Source organism: Martes martes (assembly GCF_963455335.1).
Source record: "Martes martes genome assembly, chromosome: 7".
NCBI classification, from domain to species: Eukaryota; Metazoa; Chordata; class Mammalia; order Carnivora; family Mustelidae; genus Martes; species Martes martes.
Genome location: NC_137894.1, coordinates 110,080,146 through 110,099,431, shown reverse-complemented (window position 1 = coordinate 110,099,431; position 19,286 = coordinate 110,080,146). Strand labels below are relative to the sequence as shown.

Below are 19,286 nucleotides of genomic sequence, written 5' to 3'. Positions count from 1 at the left end.
GGCGCCCCAAGAATAAGTAATTTTTCATTGTTACCAACACAAAAAAAGTTTGAAATCACTAACTGCAAGAGAAAAGCATTGATAACTCATTCCTAATCCCTTAAATCAATCATTATAACTTCACATCACTAAGTAATACAGATTTCTTTAGCAGAAATACGGATTTCTTTAATACAGATTAAACCCTTTGGAATTTTATTTAAGGTAACTTCACTAAGAAAATAAATATAAGACTTTCCATCTATTAGTACACTGGTCAGAGACTCAAATTTCAGCCACCAGAACTTAAAAAACTAGAGAAGCTTGCCCTCTACCTTTTATGGAAAAAAAAGGGGGGGGTCCAGCTATAGATAAGAATAAAGCAGAAAATAATTCAAAGCATATTCAAATGTCTGAAGTCAGCTCTCTACGATTTACTACCTACAGATTAATTCATTTTTTTCAAGAAAAATTTTTTGCAGAGAATACTAATTACCAGGAACTACACTGAGCACTGGGGATAGCCCTGAACGTGAACTTAGTCACTGTTTTTAACGAAGAGTCTATGATAGGTCCAATGTAGTCCAATTCAAAAGTAGGTTGAAGATAGTACTTCTGGGTTCCTCCATCTAACATCTGGTTTTGGCTGAGAACATTTAGCCTCAGACTGGCCTGCTTTGTCAATACCTAGTCTACTTACAACCTAATTTTATTCTTTTTCTCTTTCAGATTCTAAAATAAATGTCTACTTCAGAGATTCTGCTTTGACCCTTTTTTAAATATTTTTTAAACATTTTTTATTTATTTATTTGACAGACAAAGATCACAAGTAGGCAGAGAGGCAGGCAGAGAGAGAGGGGAAAGCAGGCTCCCCGCCGAGCAGAGAGCACTATGTGGGGCTTCATCCCATGACCCTGGGATCATGACCTGAGCCGAAGGCAGAGGCTTTAACCCACTGAGCCACCCAGGCGCCCCTTTTTAATGGTTTTTATAAACACTTTGCTTATTTTAATGAAGCTGGTACAGACAATTTCCATTTAAAACCTATATCCCAGGCCAAAAAGTACAAATAAAATTTAAAAGAGCAGTGTTCTGTTATATACACTTCTGCATGAATAACTTTGTTAACTGCTAATTACATTAGAACTTTTCTGGATTTTCTGACAAGACTTCTCTTTTAAGATAAACTTAAAATGCTTTCTCCTGGGGCACCTGGGTAGCTCAGTGGGTTAAAGCCTCTGCCTTCGGCTCAGGTCATGATCTCAGGGTCCTGGGATCAAGCCCCACGTTGGGCTCTCTGCTCAGCAGGGAGCCTGCTTCCCTTCCTCTCTCTCTCTCTGCCTCCCTCTCTGCCTACTTGTGATCTCTGTCAAATAACTAACTAACTAACTAAATAAATAAATAAATAAATAAATGCTTTCTCCTCAGTGAAGTCATCTTTGGAGTTAGTCATTACTCTCACCATCTCTATCATCTCAACTCCAGCCTGATACTTCTCTTCTTTTGGTCCAGACCCACAAATTTTTAAAGTAGCTTCAGATTAAGGAAAGGTCATTTTTCCACAGTTTAGTTCTCTGAAAAACTTTCCCACTGAAAATCACAGTCTAGGAATGAAGCAATCACATGCTAGAATTTCAGGGCCAACTGGAAACTCATGAATACTCACATTGCCTGTGAATGCAATGCTGGAAAAGGTGGTCTCTCTGTGCACACATGTAATCTTCTAAAAGGAGAGGGCAATACGAAGGGGGCTTAGGCTTGATCACTAAAGTTCAGCATAATAAAAACAAGTGATAATGAATAACAAGCACTGGAATTCAAATTACCAGATGTTTTAAAGATTTTCAATTCCATTTTTAACATCGCATTACAAAAGAACTATTTTTAAAAATAAAAAAGGATTGAGAGTAAACAAAAAAATAAAAAGAACATCTAAATTGTTGAATAACCCCGTTCGTTCCTGATAAGCTTCAATCACTTCTTCCATTCCCAGTTCTTTTACAGTGTGATCATCAGCAACTCTCTGACCCTCAAAAAGAAACCTGAGTGAATTCATTGGAACTGCCTGTCTCTGACAGCATGATTCTTTGAATTTCTAGAGATGTGTTGTCATTTTCACTTTGAAGCAAATCTCAATGCTATCCTGTCCAAGAACTGTGAGTTTAATGTATTCTCCTTCCTTCTTATAAGACCCCAAGTCCTCAGCTGACAGTTTTGCCTCCTGGGAAGACATGATGAAGGAGGCTTCACCCAGGGTCTCTGCACAGTAGTGGCTTTGGGTAGGCAGAATCTCACTCTGGATTTACAAATCCATCTCTCTTTCCCACAGCACAACACCGCAGATGGAGGGACTTCTGCCAGGCACTGCATCACTCTGCTTTGACTTTTTAACTTTTGCAGATTTCATAATACTCAAGCTTTTCTAAAATTTCATTTGTATTTTTGTTATAAACATTATCACTTTACCAAAATTTCTCTTATATTCTCAATTTAATTATCACAATTTATATTTTCCTTTAACAGATTACAATGATGAACACTGGCAAGCCTTAAAACTAATGAGTTCTTAACTCTTCATTTTAAAAATGTTGAAATGTATCCCTTTATTATGCAAATATACTTTCCCAGCATTATCTTTATGAAAATTAATAACTTAAAGTTACCTATATGTTATTCAAATCTGAACCTTGACACTCCTCCCTTCTAAAAGATAGAGAGAGAGAAAGGAAGAGAGAAGAAAGAAAAGAGAAAATCTCCCATTCATCAAATATTTGTTGACCACCTACTATGTGTCACGTGCTATTTTAGGTGCTCAGGATATCTCCTGAAGGGTTGGCTGGAAGGGCTCACTTAGTGTCCTAACCCCTGGCTCCATTCCATTTAGCAGAATCCTGCTCTGGTACATGTATCCCCTCCTTTGCAGGAAACAGGACTGGCCCAACTCTGCTCTGGCCCACAGAGCAGAAGCTGCTCTGTGAACATGAGAAGGAGGCAGCAGTTTTCCTGGTTTTAGTCAGGCACTCAAACCTTTAACAAGCCTAGTCACAGCTCAGGTCACATGCAGTTAAGCATTTAATAAATGTTTTGATGATAAAAGAAAAAGAACTCATGGAATTTCATTCTGATAAGAAAATAGTCAATAAACAAATACAAACACATGTGTGCACACACGTACATAATAATGTCATAAGTAAGATGATACAATAAAAAAATAGATATTTTACATTGAGTGATCAGGAAGAGTTTATATGAGGCTGTCAATGAATCTTTGATAAAGTGGCATGTATAATACTATCACTCAACAAATTCCGGTTTTTAACTTAACAATACATATGAAAAATACCAACTTACTGATTGGCAGATTGGTGTTTTGTAAAACATTCTCTAGAATCTAGAATTAAACCAATTAAAAATTCTACTTTTGGGGCATATGGCTGGCTCAGTTAGTACAGCATGTGACTCTTGATCTCCAGGTCGTGGAGTTCAAACCCCATGTCAGGTGTGGAACCTGCCTAATTAAAAAATAAATAAATAATAGTAATTCCACTTTCATTTACAATTAGTCAAACTGTCAACTTATTGGTGTGTAAAAGAACCCAATTTGTTTTTAAGCCATCCCCTCCCCATGCAGCACTTTTTTTAAACCCCCAAAATACAAAGGCACATAATAAATTAAACTATCATGAAAGTACAACTCTCCTAGGATTTTTAAGAATGTCTCCATATTACAAGTCATTACTACCTGGTGGCACAGTAAATAACATTTTTTAAAATGAGATTTATCTTTTATTCTTCAATGGCCCGTATCAAATTTCCTCAAGCTACTAACTCAGAACCTAAACCACAGTGACATTATTGTTCTAAAAACCTAAGTATCTAAGATAACCATCTGGAGTGGAAGACAGAATGTCTCTTTCCAGAACAGTAACCATATATACAAAGGTTTCTGTGATTGTGAATGCACTTCTAACCTCCACTGTCCAAAAGGAAAGATAAGGAAAAAATCAGAGCTCTCAAGCATTTACCCTTCATAGAGTCCCCTTTAGAGGGTTCTCAACATTTTACAGACCTGGTCCTCTAACTAAAAGGATTAAAGGAGACAGAACTTAGATTTAGCTACATTTGTCTCTAACTTTTCTGCTGCCTTCATCAGCTACCTCTGATGCCTGATAACATCTAAAACAAGGTGCTTTTTTTTTTTTAATCTGGAACTTAAAAAAAAAAAAAAGGACACTTCTCCCTACTGTTTGGCACGACTGGCTCTATAGCTCAGATTCCTCTATCTTATCCCAAACTAAACTTACCCAGACCAGGGGCTGTGAAAAATGTTCTCTCATCAACTCTTGCTCTGTGAATATGCCTACATCATAGTGATATCTAGTCATCCTACAGCCTCATCCTATGACAAAATTTAGAGTTTCTCCTGTATACTGTTTTTGCAATATAAGAGTTCTTTAAAAATTTTTCAGCAAAGTGCATAGGCACTTGATTATTTTCAGTCAGAAAGGCATACCCAGAATAGGTCATCTTATAGGCAGACTTCTCCATATAGGGGCTCAAGGTGGTCCCAAGGTATTCCTAGTCTCCAAGGTCCACATTTAAAGTCAGAGACCTAATTCCTAACTCAGTTAACAGTAATAGTTAACACTTATTGAGCCATTACTTCATGCCAGGCACTGTGCTAAAGACTTTGCACTTATTATTTAGCTACATTTTACAGATGTAGAAATTTAGTATCTAAAATTAACTACCCAAGCACAGCTAGTATCCAAGAATCAGACCACATCTGCCTTACTCCATAGCTTATGATCTCTAGAGAAATTCTAAAACAAACACCTGATTGACCTAAAAGTAAAAAAAAAAAAAAAAAAAAAAAAAATATATATATATATATATATATATATATATATATATATAAAGAGTAACAAAAAAAGTATATACTTCAGTAGAAAAACCTGTATATTTAGGATTAATTTTTATTTGGAATAAATCTAATCATAAGAACTCAATCATATTACCATACATATAATACTTATCAAGAAACATAAAGAAAAACAGAGGATAACCCCTCATAACTAGAACTTGAATTATCAGAAGACTTCTTTGAAAATACAGATAATTTTATTAAGTTTCTGTGAAATAATCATTTTTTTAATCCATACTCTCAAAAAGCCTTCTAAAAATTGATATACTCTCCCATCTTAAAACTGTAAAGAACTAAAAAAAAAAAAAAAAAAAAAAAAAAACTGTAAAGAACTTTAAAAAAAAAACTATAGGTGTGGCTAGCTGGTTCCATCGGTAGAGCGTGTGACTCTTAATCTCAGGGTTGTGAGTTCAAGCCCCACGTCAGACAGTAATAGTGATTACTATTAAAAAATAATTAAAAAAAAAAAAAAAAAAAAGAACCAGGACGCCTGGGCGGCTCAGTGGGTTAAGCCTCTGCCTTCGGCTCAGGTCATGATCTCAGGTCCTGAGATCAAGCCTGCTTTCCCCTCCCCTCTCTGCCTGCCTCTCTGCCTACTTGTGATCTCTGTCTGTCAAATAAATAAATAAAATCTTTAAAAAAAAAAAAAAAAGAACTTAAAAGTGGTTCCCAGTAAAAATAAGCATTATTCAGTAGTATTAGGAGTGGAAGGAAGAGGACAAGGGTTAATAGCATTAGAACACTGTACTAATAACAGTAATAATAGCAATGATAGAAGTAGTTACAGGAGCAGTAGTGGTAGTATAGTAGTATTTATTAGTATTACGAGTAAATATAATATACCAAGGAAAATATAATTTTGCTTTATTGATCCTGAACCATGCAAAATCTGAGAGTCCTTATTAAGAGTAGTAATTCTACTTGTACACATATGTAACTAAATGCTATGGAAGACTGTAATTTAACTAATTAAGTCTAGAGTTAAAGAAAACTTAGAGACCAGGTACTGGAAGGTTAGCTTTAAAAGTATCTCTGCTATCAACTCAACTGTCATCTCCATCCAGCACCATTCTCAAACTCTCTCGTTCTCCACTCAGAATATCATCACTCCCTCCCTACTCTCACAAAGCACATTTTTTTAAGAGCACAATTCCCCACTTGTCACAGTTTTAGAGATTTCTGTCTTTCCTCTGGACTTTTGCCTCTTAAGACTTAATTCATGTCATATGTTGTGGCTGTCTCAGGCATTCAGCACAGTATCTGAATCAAAAGTTTAAAATAGAGCAACTGATTCTACTTAAACATTTAATCATCTAACGTATAATTCACAATGAAAATTTACTAAAGGCAGCTTAGAAGTTACTGAATTTTGTGTATAAAGAATTAGGGTATAAGGAAATTCAAGACAAATAATGTATTCTGGACCACAGCCCTATCTGATTTGAGTGAGGTCTTAAGATACCAGTATTTTCAGGCAGGAATTTCCACTATTAAATCTACTTCCAAAGCCACCCATTTATTAAAGAGTTTGAGTATCCCCTCCTCTGTAAACCTTTTCATTATCTTCTAGGCACAATTTATTATTCCTCCCTGTGTGCTACTACTGAGTTTTACAAATATGCCAATTATACTTACCACACTAAGCACACCAGGACTAAATTTCAAACAACTCAACACATTTCACACATCACAGACTAATACCCTTAAACTACCTTTAGGACACCAAATTCAGTCTCTTAGACATCATCTTATTAATGATTATGGTTACTGCATGAAGCTCTGGCAGCTCACAATGCCAAGGAGTGGAAGAAGTGTGAAGCCAGGACTCCCTGAAGTTGAGGTAAACATTTGTTATTATCCTGGCCTATGGTGAAAAAAAAATTAACTCTTCCTACCTCATTTCCCAGTCCTTGTACAGACAAAGCCTTGGCCACATATACACAAAAGTTGGGATGGCTAAGGATGAACGAGTGACTGAAGCTGTCACTCTAAAATCCTGCAGGATAGGTGTCCTCTTGTCTGGCCTACTCTTTCCCAGGCCTATCTCCAACAGTCCGTGATTTCTCCCTTGGGACAGTGCAGAGCTATATGTATTGCTGGGTTGCAAAGAGATATCCCAGGTAATCAAATGTATGAATGGGAGTCATGCTTTAAGTACCCAGCTCATATTGTCACAGCAGGGTGAGAAGGATCCTTTTCCCCCAGCTTCATATACCTACCATCCCAGTAACAGAGCTCAAATCCCATAGGCTGTACCTCTCTCTACAAGGAGGTTGGGCCAAGATCCATTTGCTTAGCTCAGGCACAGCTAGCAATCCCACTCAGACACGTTTGATGTTGTACACCAAATAGGATTCCTAGTCCCAATGGAGACAACATGCCCAGGAAATAGAATTAGACGTTTTTGTTTTATATAGGCTCCACCCTGGGCTTAAAATCAAGACCCTGAGATCAAGACCTGAGCTGAGACCAAGAGCTGGATGCTTAAACAACTGAGCCACCCAGCAAACTAAATTCACCCTGGAATTAGATGTTTTATAATGACACACTTTGGCTTCATGGAATAACTCCCCATAGAAATACCCAAACACCTCCTAACTCTCTGCCATGTGAATATTTATTTTCAAACACATTTTGGGGAACATATTATTATATAGGAAATTAGGAGATTTCCTACATGGCAACTATTGACATACATTTCCAGCTCACCTACTAAATTATCAGCTTTCTAAAGGCAGGGTCTTAATCATTTTGTGTCCAAAATTACAGCAGTTGTTCATTAAATTTGTTGGAGAAAGAGCAAGAAATCAAGACCAGGAGAAAAAAGGAGTAAGGACAGAAAGACATATAATGAGCATCCTTGTATACATCACTTTAAATGCCAACCAATACAGATATTCCTAAGTGATATATATATATATTTAAATCCTATCTTCCCTGAAAAAATTGCAAAGAATAAGAACAAATTCCAATTATGGAATTTTACTGCTTTTAAATGAAATGAACTCAACAATTCTGCATGATCTTTTCCTTCCCTTGGGTTCACCTATGTCTCAGTAGAAACATGATTTGTTTCTTTTTAATCATGGTAAAATACCTTGAAGATGACAAGAGTAAAAAAAGCTAAATACTTTATAAAATGTCAACTTAGAAAGTCAGAAGAGAATATGCAGTATAGAATGTCCTAAACAATCCTTTGATAGCTTTTATGGGTGAGGAAGTAGGTTCAGGATCATCAGACTAAGTAATTGTTTCTAGAAGTTTCTACTGACTGAAAGTCACTACTGACTTTCCACTCAAAAGGCTAGACCCAGTTCAGGCCTAAACACAAGTGACAGTAGAGGAAAAATCAGAAGAATGCAGAAAAATCTAATAAGGAATCCTAACAAAGACATCAAATTAAACCCACAAATATAAAGTCAGTGAGGAAAAATTCAATTTTTAAGTACAACATAAAATATTAAATTACTTAACTACAGATTATTTAAAACCTAAGTATGAGAGTCCAGAATACCAAGTCTGACACATCTTAACATTTTTATCACTTAGTTACAAAATTTCAATTTTTAGAAGAGAACAATGGGAATCACTATGGCAATTTAAGTCCTAAAGAACTGTTTTCTAATCGTGTAAGAAAACAAATATTTTCAAGATCCAATAAAAGTTAATTAGCCCTGGGGGAGAAAACATAAAATATTCCTTAAGAGAAAGATAAAGAAAGAGAGACTGAAACTTGTGAAAATCCAGGCAAGGAAATGGCACAAACATAGAAAAGCTAAATCAGGGGGCGCCTGGCTGACTCAGTCAGTAGAGCATTCAACTCTTGATCTCAAGGTGGTAAGTTCAAGCCTCACACTGGGCACAGAGTCTACCTAATTTTAAAAAATAATAATAAAATTTAAAAAAATTTTTAAGCTAAATCAAAAGAAATGGAAAAGCTAAATGCATACACAGTTCATCACAGTGATAACAGAATAAACTGTCAGTCTGACCAACCTAACAGTATGTCACTCTATAAAAAAACATACTATTAAAAACACAATAATACAGAATGAGAAAACACACTTTTGAGTGTATGTTTTAAAAATCCATATATGAAAAAGAACTAAAAGAACCGTATACTCACACATGGTAGCTATTGTCATGTTAAGCTATGGGATAAAGGATGATTCTTTTATTTTAATAAAACAGTTGTCTGAATTACCTGTAACATAGTGATTTTTTAATGTAATGTTTTTTAAAAGAAAATAAACATTTAACATATAATATACACCAATTTCTCTTTTCATACTTCCACCAAGAGATTGAAGCACTGAAGTCAAGATATCTAAGCACTAAATTCATGATGTACATTAAGGTTTTGGCTTTTTTTTGCCACATCACAGAAAATGTAAGGATTAACACCATTACTCTATTCTCTGCTCATAAAAATAATTAGTGAACAATGTACTAATTAAATTAAGACATCCAGTCTGAATGAGCCATCCAATTAATTTCATAAATCCAAAGTATCAGCACAAGGTTTTTGTTTTGTTGCTTTCTTGTTTTTATAATTTTTTAAAAGATTTTATTTATTTATTTGACAGAGAGAGGGAGACAGAGACAGAAAGCACAAGCAGGGGGGTGCACAGCAGAGGGAGAGGGAGAAACAGGCTCCCTGCTGAGCAGGGACCCTGATGAGGCACTCGATCGCAGGACTCTGGGATCATGACCTGAGCCGAAGGCTGGTGCTTAACCAACTGAGCCACCCAGGAGCCCCAGCACAATGTTTTAATAACCATTCCCAGCATCATCAGTACAGTTACCATAAGTGCAAATTAGTGAAACTTGACAAGACCCTACACCCAAAAAGTCTGTAAAAATATTTTTTATATGGCTCAAGAGTATAAAAATGAAACTCTGACTATTTAACGTAGGAAATAAGGAAAGGTTGCCAGTATCCCCAAACTACACTTGCAAACAGAAGAATAGTAACTGGGCTAAGAATGAGTCATTTCACCAATAACAAGAGTCAGTCCTGAGATCAATTTCCCTCTGAAAAAGTTCTATACTCATTCTTGCAAATTAGAATACATTACCTCAAACTGTGCAAACCTAATGCCAGAAGGAAATCAAATCCCAAAATACCGTCAAATCAGACAGAGGATATCAAACCAAGTTTCACCATTACAAAATTGCCAAAAAGAGTCAAAAATCATCTTCAATCATATCCAACATGTAAACAGCTTGTAATTCATCACTCCTGTTCTCATGAAAGAAAGAAAGAAAGACTGACTGACTGACTTTGTGGGGGTGCGGGGTGGGGGGTGAAAATCAACAGCTCTTCTTAGATCCATCAGAGAATTGAACTCAGAGGGCAAACTGTTACCCTGAAAACCAGAGACACAGACTGGCAGATACAGAAAATCAGTGTGGGAGCTGCAGAAGCCTAGAAACATAATAAGCCCTTAGCTGGAGCCAGGATCAATAGGAATACTTTAACAATAATTAACAACTCTGTGTCAACTAGCTTGGAGTGATAAATGGAGAGGGAATCCAGTCTTTGAAAGGTCCCCATGCATTCCTGACTTTTTACCTCCAAGAACCCTATCAGGTTCTCAGTGGGAGAGTCTGAGAAAAAAATCTTATTTCCAGAAGGGGGAGGGGAAAAGTAACCATCTTGAAATATGCCCAGAACTCTCTGTTATTCTTTAAAAGGCCTGTCTGGAAAAAAAACAAAACAAAACAAAACAAAAAAAAACTATTCAATAAAGCTTAACAAACTAGAATTTTATAGAGTCTAACCAACCAAGGTTTTATAGAATCTAAACAACCTGGGGGAAAGTAAATATCCAATTCCAACCCCTCCATCCTTCAACATGGTGTAAGAGATAACCAAATCAGGCTCACTAAAACACTGGGACCAAATACACCACATCATTCTAATAAAATAACTATGGGGCACCTGGGTGCCTCAGTCAGTTAAGCAACCACCTCTTGATTGCAGGGGCACCTGGGTGGCCCAGTTGGTTAAGCAGCTGCCTTGGTTCAGGTCATGGTCTCAGAGTCCTAGGATAGAGCCCTGAATCAGGCTGCCTGCTCAGTAGGGAGTCTGTTTCTCCCTCTCCTTCTCCCTCTGCCCCTTCCCCTGTTCATGCTCTCTCTCTCTCTCTCAAATATATATAGATAGATAGATAGATAGATAGATACACACACACACACACATATATATGCATGTGTATATATATATGTATATATGTATATGTATAGGTATATATGTATGTATGTAAAAGAACTGCAAGCCTCAGACCCTATTAAAGGATTCTCTACAAAACCCGAAACCAACAGGGCAGACAAAAACACTACTAATTTTAGCCTCTGACACCACTGCTATGTAATATAGTAAACAGCCTAACTCCTGATCAGATAAACATAAAACCTCACACTAAAGGCCTAATCATTTCAGTTTATATAATCATTTCAATATATAACATGTCTGGCTATCGACAAAAAATTACAAAGCACTGTAAAGGCAAAAACTATGATCTGAAGACACAAAGCAAGCCTCAAAACCAGACTCAGATATAAGAGAGGTTTTAGAATTATCACTGAGTTTAAAAATAGCTATGATAAATATACTAAGGGCACTAATGGAAAAAGTAAACAACATGCAAGAACAGATGGGTATTGTAAGCACAGTTATGAGTAAGAAAAAATCAAAAGGAAATGCAACAAATCAACAACAATGTAACAGAAAAAATGTCTTTGATGATACACAATAAACCAGATCCATGAAGCTCAGAACATACTACATGGGATAAATACTATAATATATGCACCTAGGCATACCACAGTAAAACTGCAGCAAAACAGATAAGAAAATCTGGGCAGAATCCAGAAGAGAAAAGCTTACCTAAACAGGAGAAAAATAAGAATTCCATCAAACTTTCTCTTCAGAACCATGCAAGCAAAGTGAACAGAGTGAAAAATTTAAAGTGTTAAAAGAAAACCCACCAATCCAGAATTCTGTACCTATCACAACTATCCTTCAAAAGTGAAAAGGAAATACAGGCTTTATCTGACAAATAAAAATTGAGGGAACTCAACTCAAAGGCCTACTCACCTTCTTTGCAAGAAATGTTTAAAAATTTTTCAGGGATGCTGGGTGGCTCAGTCAGTTAAGTGTCTGCTTTTGACTTAGGTCATGATCCCAGGGTCCTGGGATCAAGTCTGTATTGGGGTCCCTACTCACCAGGGAGTCTGCATCTCCCTCTCTGTCTACCCTGCCCTGCCCCCACTCTTGTGCTCTCTCTCTCAATCTCTCTCTCTCTCAAATAAATACTTAAAAAATAAATAAATAAATAATAAAAATAAAAAAAGTTTTTCAGAGGGAAGGAAAATTATAAAGCATCGTAATTTTGTACAAATTACAAAGTGTCAGAAAATGTTGATTACATTTAAAAAATGAAAAGCATTAGAGAAGCAATAAAGATAAAATTAAATCTTATTTTTTATTCTTGATCTAACAAATAACAACTTGTTAAAAATAACAATAGCTTAATATATTCAGTGATCACAGCTTATAGATAAATGAAATGAATGACAACAATGTTATAAGGGATGGGAGAAAGGAATTGGGAATAATCTATGATAAGGTACCTGCACTACCCATGAAGTGGTATATTATTATTTGAAAGTGAACAAAGATTAGTTGTAAATGTGTAATTACAAACTCCAGGGCAACCACTAAAAAATTTTACAGTAAGTATAATGATATATAAGATATGATAAAAAAAAATCATATACAATGTTCAAATGAAACAAGAGAAAGCAGAAACAGAGTAGAAGACAAAAAAAAGAAAGAAAGAAACAGCTAGGGCATGGAATAGAAAGCAGTTTAAAAATATGGTAGATATTAATCCAAGTATACAAATACTTACTTTAAATATCAATGGTCTAAATACATCAACTAAAAGACAGAGACTGTCAGCCAATGATAAGGGGTGGGCATTACCCAATGTCAGAGGGTTAATTCACCAAGAAGATATAACTTCCTTTACATGTATGCACCTAACAACTGTGAATCAAAATAAATGATGTAAAAACTAGTAGAACTGCAAAGAGAAACACATGAATTCACTACAATATTTGGAGACTTTAATGCCCCTCTAGTCAGTAATTGACAAAACCAGTACACATAAAATCAGTAAGAATATTGTAAAACTGAATAGCATCATCAATCAACTGGATCTAATTGACATCTACACTCTTTTATTCAACAATAGCAGTATACACATTCTTCTCAAGCTCAAAGAGAACATTTATCAAGATAGAATATATTCTGGGCCAGAAAACACACCTTAATCATACAAAGTATGTTTTTAGACTACAATGGAATTAAACTAAAAATTAGTAACAAAAAGATAGTTAGAAAATACCCAAATATTTGGAAATTAAATAACCCAATAATAACATGAGTCAAAAAGAAAGTCTCAAGAAATTAATACTTTAAGTAAAAATGAAAATAAAACAAAAGTATTTGTGGAATGCAGTAAACATACTACTGCATTTTCTCTTCCTGAGAAAATTTTTGTAGCACTGGAGTTATATATTAAAATAATAGAAGGAGTTAAACTCAATCACTCAAGCTTCTGCCATAGGAAATTGAGAAAGAAGGGCAAATAAAATCCAAAATAAGCATAAGAAAAGAAATAATAAAAATCGGGAGCAGAAATCAATGAAAATGAAAATATGTAAATAAAAGAGAAAAGGCAACAAAAGTAAAAGCTGTTTTTTTTCAAAGATCAATAAAATGGATAAACCCCTAGTCAGGAAAAAAGGAGAGAAGAAACAGATTAGTAATATCAAAAATGAAAGAGGGCCCATCACTAGTGATCCTACTCACATTAAAAGGATAGTAAAGCAATATTATAAATAATTCAAGGCCCATACATTTGACAACTTAGATGAAACAGAACAATTCTTATAAAGACAATCTACCAAAGCTCACACAAGGAAGACACAGATCATACAAATAACCCTACACTAATCTAAGAAATTAAATAAATAATTAGCACTATTCCAAAGCAGAAAGCTCCATACCCAGATATTTTCTCGGATGAATTCTACCAAACACTTAAGAAACAGGAAATACCAATTCTCTGCAGTCTGTTAAAGAAAGAAGAGGGAGCACTTACTAATTTGTTCTATGAGTCCAGTATTACTCTAATACTAAACCCAAACAACATTACAAGAAAGGAAAACTACAAACAAATATCTCTCACAGACAGAGATGCAAAAAATCCTCAAAAAATATCAGCAAGTCAAATTATACAGCACAACCAAATAAGATTTATTCTAAGTATATAAATCAAGTTCAGCATTTGAAAATCAATTTTTTAATGTAATCCATCACACATCAACACACTGTACAAGAAAAATCATGTGATATCGATACCTGCAGAGAAAGAATTTGATAAAATTCAATACCCATTTATGATAAAAACTCAGCAAACAGAAGTAGAAGGGATATCCCTCAAGCTAATAAAATCTACAAAAGCCCCACTGCAAATACCATTCTTAATAGTTAAAAACTAGATACTTTCCCTCTAAGATTTTCCCTGTTACCATTCCTATTCATATCATATTGGACACCCTAGCTAGCTAAGGCAGTAAGACAAGAAAGGATATAAATTATATAAAGTAGGAAGGAAAAAAAACAACTGTCTTCGTTCACAGACAGTATGATCTACATAAAAAAATCCCAAAGAACTGTAAGGGAAAAAAATACCTGGCAGTAATAAGCAATTATAGCAAGATATAGGATATAAGGGAACTCTGTACTTTCTGTTGCATTTTCTCTACAGGTAAAACTACTCCAAAAAATAAAATCTATTAAAAAAAAAAAAAAAAGGATGCCTGGGTGGCTCAGTTGGTTAAGCACCTGCCTTTAGCTCGCATCATGATCCTGGGGTCCTGGGATCAAGTCCTCCACTGGGCTCCTTGCTCGGTGGGGAGCCTGCTCTCCCTCCACCTGCTGCTCCCCCTACTTGTGCTCTCTCTCTGACAAATCAATCAATCAATCAAAAAACCCTCAACTAAACAACCAGCACAATAGTCCATTAATTCAGAATAGGTGTTTAAGAAGAGGGGAAAAAAAATATGTTTAACATGATCATGATTTTCCTTCTTTTCTTTTTTGTTTTTCCTATGAGGCTGCAGAAGTAGCTGGCTGGGGGCTGGGGGTTGGAGAATCCTGTAATTTCTCATGCATATGTGAATCCAACAAAATAAACACTACACAGAAAGTGAAGATTCCAAACCATAAAATAAATCAAATATATCCATACTCTACTTTCTAATCTTTGCCAATTCAAAATTCTCTGAAACTAGAAAATATTTCTTACAAGTAGAAGAAACTTTATCTTGCTAAATATTAGCAGACCAACTTCAAGGTCTAAAATGAGGAGGAAAAACCAAACAGTTTAACAAAAACGTGAATCATCAGCTATCATATCCACCCACACCCCTCAAAAAAAAGCCTTCCAGGAATCATTGGAATGGCCCACGAGTCAAAAAAACTTGGCTTTTTTTTTTTTAAGACTTTATTTATTTATTTGAGAGAGCAAGTAAGAGAGGGCATGAGAGGATAGGGAGAAGTAGACTCCCTGTGGAGCTGGGAGCCCAATGCTGTGCATGTCCCAGGACTCTGGGATCATGACCTGAGCTGAAGGCAGTCGCTTAACTGACTGAGCCACCCAGGCGCCCAAAATCTTGGCTTTTTAAAGGTCAAGTTATCTTCACTGATGTGGACAGCACATTAAAAAAACACAGTAACATTCTCCTACTCTTTTCATTGAAGGATGGAAATGTGAACAGAAAATAATGTACAGAAGGTATGTATTTTTATTACCATAATTATAGCATCTATGTTATTAGTTTTTAATTATGATCATTTTAACGTATTTAAAGATTTATTTATTTGACACAGAGAGAGCATGCGCTTGTATGTAAGCAGGGGAGAGGGGCAGAGAGAAAGGAAGAGAATCTCAAGCAGACTCTGCATGAAGCATGGAGCTCAACAGCAGGTGGCATGTCTGCCTCCATTTCAAGACCCTGAATTCATGACCTGGGCCGATATCAAGAATTAGATGCTTAACAAACTGAACCACTGAGGAACCCCCTTTTTAATGTATTTTATTTCAAGTATTGCTACAGTATTATTGCAAATTTTATATTCTAATATTCTTCTAAAACTAAGAAAAGAGAAAAAAAAAAAGAAATCACCATTATTGCAGTCTCTGGTGATCATCTCTGAATAAACCAAATACCTACCCTGAAAACAGGGGCCTGGGAAAATCTGTCTGTAATTAAAGAGCTATATGCTGGAAGATCCTTAAATTCAAGTGTTGAGAGATTTCCAGGGTTTCCCGGAAGATGGGTCTGAATTCTACCATATGGGATGAATCAAAAATCCATTTTCTTCTACTTCAGTCACTTTTAATGCAAATCCAAAGATGTTTGTTCAACCTGTATTTATACTTACCACTAGTACATAGACATTATTAATTTGTACCTTGAAAAGTACAAGCACAGACACAACCACACTGTGGTTTTAGTATTACCAAAAAATTTCCTCGTAAGTATCCAAAAAAATGTTTATGAAGTAACTATTATGTATTTTCAACATTCAGAGACATAATTCAAACAACACTGCAGTGAGCTATTTAAAACGTTAAAAAATCCAATGGAAGAAGAATCACTTACACCTAGAACTCTAGCACCAGGCTCTACCTCACTAGACTATTACCATTCTTCTCTAGGAGGAATGTTTCTCAGATCCCTTGACTGCAGGAATATTATGATAGAGCAATGTGGGCAATGAAGGGAGATCTACCCTCTCATGTTCACTTGAAAAAAGATTATTTCATTTTCTGAACTCAGCTGAAAGACTGCAGCAACGATACATTTTTCTAACTTCAAGTGAATTAACTGACCTCAAAAATGTCTCTATTCCAAATATACTATTCAAATTGAAAAACAAAATATGGTTAAGTCAGAGAGATCAGGACTAACCTCATGTTTACTTACTATCTTCATGAGTGATCTTCACCCAAGTAAGCAAGACACAAACAAGGCCACATTCACAAGTCAGAATTTATCATATCAGTATTTAAATCATTCTCTATTTCCTTTTTAAATTTTGTCACTCTATCAAAACTACCATCAGTATGGTATATAGCAGACACTCAACAATTAACAAATTTCAGAATCTGAGACCTACAAAGGCCCATACAGATCATTTGGTCCATTCCTCTTTTCTTCCAGACTTCCCCATTTTACCCATTGAGAAACTAATAGCTGGAGAAGACAATAACTTTCTCAAGCTACTTAATAGCAGGGCACAAACTAGAACCAAGGCAACTTGATTTCCATACCGGTATTCTTTCCACTACATCATCCTTTTGTCAAGAACTCTGAAGAGTCTGAGATTTTATCCTACATGCATGCTAAGCAATCAGCCTGCCACAGTGTCCCGGATACTGAGTAACAAAATCAACTAGCCACACTAGATACTGATGACTGAAACCACATACTCCCTTGCATCCTTGTACTTGGGGAATAGTGTCCCCCCAAAAGTCATTAATTGTCAATGTGACTTTATTTGGAAATAGGGTCTTTGCAGATATAATCAAGGTAACATGAGGTAATAGTGGATTAAGGTGGGCCCTAATCCAGTGACTGGGAGTCCTTATAAGAAGAGGGACATTTGGGACACAGATACAGAGGGAAGACCACCATGTGAAGATGGAGGTAGAGATTAGAGTTACACTGCCAGAAACCAAAAAACACTAAAGACTGCTTGTAAACACCAAAACATGGAAGAGAAAAGAGCCTATTGTTTTAAGCCGTAAGTGTGTGGCAATTTATTACAGCAGCCCTAAGAAGCTAATATACCTACATGCAAATCTTCCGGTATATATTAATGAGACTTTATTAGTCCAGCATTCTCATTAGCATAACTCTACTATTCCAGGAGACTCTTGCATGAATATAACTTGATTGTTCATTTCAGAAGCTTCAGGAAAAACCCATCATCTCTTCAACAGGAAGCATCAACAATTTTCAAATCCTTGCTTTGCTGTTTCTACCAATTCTAAACTATCATGGTATTCAAACCCAATCAAGCTCAATCACCACCACTTAATACTCAAACCAAACTTCAAATTCTCAAATTTTGACCTTGGCTTTGCCCCACTAAGATATCACCAAAGCCTTCTGAAGATGGTATTCTCCTTCATAGCAATAAACAATAAACTCAGCTTTATTTTACCAATAAGTTGTGTTAGTGGTATTTGGCAACTCAGCATCAGATAATCCTGGCAGAAGATATGACACTACTGGATCAGAGACAAAGAACAGCTTACTATTCAAGACAACAGCAGGAGCCAGAGTATCATCATTTGTGCTGGTTCCCCAAGCCCTAATTCTTAAAGGGCAACACAAGGTGAGCCAGTGATGCCTGCACTCAGAGTATGGTTGCTACAGGAAAAGAAAAATGAGCTTATGAAACCCCAATCTTTCAAGGGGTTTATAAGCTAATGTGCCCTATCTTTTCCCCAAAGGGATTACCTTTATTATACTGGACAGCAAGGAAATCTGTAACCTGTTTTCCTTAGGAAAAACACTATTTCTATCTTTCTAGGATGTTTGGTATACAGATTTCCTTGAAAAGACAGCCCCCAACACAAGCTGTCAATGCTTCCACTCAGAATATGGACAGAAATACAAAAGAGTCATGCAGAACTTTCTCCAAATAGCTGTCTCCTTTGTTCTAAAGGGCTAGAAATTCTTAGGAAATCAGAATGAAATTAGTATAATATAATGAATAGAAGATGTTACAGGAGAAAAAAAATTAGAGCAAAGAGGTGTACTTTAGTATAACTAAAACCACTTCAACTGAGTCACAATCTCTTAATATGCCCATACATCAAATATCTAAAATTAAATACTTAAATGCTATTTTATTTTAAAAGGTTCCATTTCTAAAACAGCATCTTGAACAAGTTTTGTTCTGCTTTTGTGTGTATGTGTGTGTTTTGTTTTTTTGTTTTTTTTTTGGCTAATTTTCTAGGCTTCGTAGTGCTCATGAGAAAAGGGAAACTGGTAGTTCTGAACATGAATATCACTAGTCATCAGAGAAATGCAAATCAAAACCACAGTGAGATATCACCTTATAGCAGTCAGAATGGCTAGTATCAAAAAACTGAGAAATAACAGGTATTGGTGAGGATATGGAGAAAAGGGAAACTTGTACACTGTTGGTGGTTTTGTAAACTGGTGCAGCCACTATGGAAAACAATATGGAAGATTCTCAAAAAATTAAAAATACAAATATCATACA

At 35.7% G+C, this 19,286-nt stretch overlaps 1 protein-coding gene and 1 pseudogene across 3 annotated transcripts in view; both read right to left on the bottom strand.

The window, feature by feature from the left end:
- The window catches only part of FUT8 (fucosyltransferase 8), a 304,241-nt gene that overhangs the window by 233,826 nt on the left and 51,129 nt on the right, over positions 1–19,286 (bottom strand). The window lies entirely within an intron of this gene.
- On the bottom strand, positions 1,847–2,212 carry LOC308346718 (small ubiquitin-related modifier 1-like; annotated as a pseudogene). The gene has a single exon. The product of its transcript is annotated as a small ubiquitin-related modifier 1-like (transcript).